The sequence below is a fragment of the Ascidiella aspersa genome, chromosome 5 (genome assembly GCF_963924565.1).
Source record: "Ascidiella aspersa chromosome 5, kaAscAspe10.2, whole genome shotgun sequence".
Lineage (NCBI taxonomy): Eukaryota > Metazoa > Chordata > Ascidiacea > Phlebobranchia > Ascidiidae > Ascidiella > Ascidiella aspersa.
In genome coordinates, this window is record NC_139451.1 from 12,555,186 (window position 1) to 12,557,685 (window position 2,500).

A 2,500-nucleotide genomic window follows, 5' to 3' on the forward strand; every position below is an offset into this window, starting at 1 on the left:
TTAGTTTTACGACCTCTCCGGCAGCTTGCGGGAAACCAAAGTCTTTGGGTTCCGGGGGAAGTATGGTTGCAAAGCTGAAACTTAAAGGAATTGACGGAAGGGCACCACCAGGAGTGGAGCCTGCGGCTTAATTTGACTCAACACGGGAAATCTCACCCGGCCCGGACACAGTGAGGATTGACAGATTGAGAGCTCTTTCTTGATTCTGTGGGTGGTGGTGCATGGCCGTTCTTAGTTGGTGGAGCGATTTGTCTGGTTAATTCCGATAACGAACGAGACTCTGGCTTGCTAACTAGTTACGCGACCCAATCGGTCGGCGTCTAACTTCTTAGAGGGACTAGTGGCGTTTAGCCACACGAGATTGAGCAATAACAGGTCTGTGATGCCCTTAGATGTTCGGGGCCGCACGCGCGCTACACTGACCGGATCAGCATGTGCTCGCCTTGGCCGACAGGTCTGGGTAACCCGCTGAACCCCGGTCGTGCTAGGGATAGGGAATTGCAATTATTTCCCTTGAACGAGGAATTCCCAGTAAGCGCGAGTCATTAGCTCGCGTTGATTACGTCCCTGCCCTTTGTACACACCGCCCGTCGCTACTACCGATTGAATGGTTTAGTGAGGTCCTCCGATTGGACCTGGCGCGGCCGGCAACGGTCGAGCCGGCGTCCGAGAAGACGATCTAACTTGATCATTTAGAGGAAGTAAAAGTCGTAACAAGGTTTCCGTAGGTGAACCTGCGGAAGGATCATTAACGGTCTCGCAAACGCTTCGGCGAACGCGAAACTCGGACAAGCGAGAGAAAAAGTCTTTGCTACCCGGCGCCCGACCCGCGAGGAGCGGCGCGCCGGCCGGCGATTCGGTCACCCGGTAATGTTTGCGCGTCGAGTGCCGCGGTGCCGCGCGCTCCGGCTTCAAGCGTCGGCCTGGCCGACCGCTCGGCGCGGTCTATTTTGTCACCCTATAGTGCGAGGCACTGTGCGAGCGAAACAATCGTGGATGGCTCTTGGCGGTGGATCACTCGGCTCGTGAGTCGATGAAGGACGCAGCTAGCTGCGTGAATTAGTGTGAATTGCAGGACACATTGAGCATCGACGTTCTGAACGCAAATTGCGGCCTCGGGTCAATCCCGGGGCCGCGCCCGCCTCAGGGTCGCGTTGCAAACGTTCCGCGCGGGGATTTCTCCGCGCGGCTGCTGCGGCGTCGGACGCGCGAGCGCCCGTCCCGCTCAAGACAGCACGGCACGATGCGCGACGATCGCGACCAGAATCCCGCGCGGCGGCGGCGAGTCGACCTGGAAGAGGCCAACGGCTGGCGGCTCAAGGGCGGGAATCGAGGTGCGCGGCGGCGCGCGGCGCCGACGGCGAGCGCGGAACGGGAAGAATAGTCCCGGTCCTTACTTTCGGCCTGAGGTCGGACGAGGCTACCCGCTGAATTTAAGCATATTACTAAGCGGAGGAAAAGAAACTAACGAGGATTCCCTCAGTAACGGCGAGTGAAGCGGGATGTGCCCATCGCCGAATCCGCGCGCTTTTGGAGTGCGCGGAATTGTGGCGTACGGAATTCGTCACGGCGCGCTTCGCCGGTCGCCCGCGTCCTTCTGATCGAGGCCTTTTCCCAGAGCGGGTGTCAGGCCCATGGCGGCGACAGGCGGGCGCGCTACGGCGTCTTCCCAGAGTCGGGTTGTTTGGGAATGCAGCCCAAAGCGGGTGGTAAACTCCATCTAAGGCTAAATACGGTCACGAGACCGATAGCGAACAAGTACCGTGAGGGAAAGTTGAAAAGCACTTTGAAGAGAGAGTTAAAGAGTACGTGAAACCGTCGAGAGGCAAACGGGAGGGCCTGTCGGGTCGCCCGGTCGCTTTCAGCCGGCCCCCTGTCGGCGACGTTGTCGTGCGGACCCTCACGGGCCGCCGGCGGCGCCGCCCGATCGGGGACCAGCGCACTAGCGCCGGGCGAAGGCCGCGACCGTCTGGACGGCGGCGAGAAGGCCGCGCGCAAGGTAACCCGGCCTCGGTCGGGTACTATAGGCGCGCGTGTCCGTCGGCCCGCCGTTCGGGCGAGGAGAGATCGCCGCGTCTGCCCTTCGGGGCCGAGCGCCCGGTGCCGGCTGGGGCGTCGTGGGTCGGGGACTGTTCTCAGTGCCCAGCCTCTTCGTCTCGGTCGCGCTTCCGGTGTCGTTTCGCGAGGCGCACGGGGTCCGCGGCTGAAGTCAGCCACCTTCCCGACCCGTCTTGAAACACGGACCAAGGAGTCTAACGTGAGCGCGAGCCACGGGGCAGTACGAAACCCATGGGCGCAGTGAAAGTGAATGTCGGCGCGGTCCGGCGGAGGTGAGACGTCGTCGTTCGCGGCGGCCGCATCACCGGCCGATCTCGTCCGCTTTGCCGGAGAGGTCGAGCGAGAGCGTTCGCGTTGGGACCCGAAAGATGGTGAACTATGCCTGAAGAGGTTGAAGCCAGAGGAAACTCTGGTGGAGGACCGTAGCGATTCTGACGTGCAA

General features: G+C 61.4%; 2 non-coding genes and 1 pseudogene across 2 annotated transcripts in view; all 3 read left to right on the forward strand.

Moving 5' to 3' along the window:
• Nucleotides 1–751, forward strand: part of LOC146144075 (small subunit ribosomal RNA) — a 1,811-nt gene extending 1,060 nt beyond the window's left edge. The window contains exon 1 of the ribosomal RNA XR_014500505.1: nt 1–751. This exon is cut by the window's left edge and continues 1,060 nt beyond it. This is a non-coding gene — a ribosomal RNA (small subunit ribosomal RNA).
• A 247-nt stretch (nt 752–998) lies between these two features.
• On the forward strand, nt 999–1,152 carry LOC146144076 (5.8S ribosomal RNA). Its single transcript, XR_014498843.1, has one exon. It is a non-coding gene; the product is annotated as a 5.8S ribosomal RNA (ribosomal RNA).
• A 248-nt stretch (nt 1,153–1,400) lies between these two features.
• Nucleotides 1,401–2,500, forward strand: part of LOC146144077 (large subunit ribosomal RNA) — a 3,679-nt pseudogene continuing 2,579 nt past the window's right edge.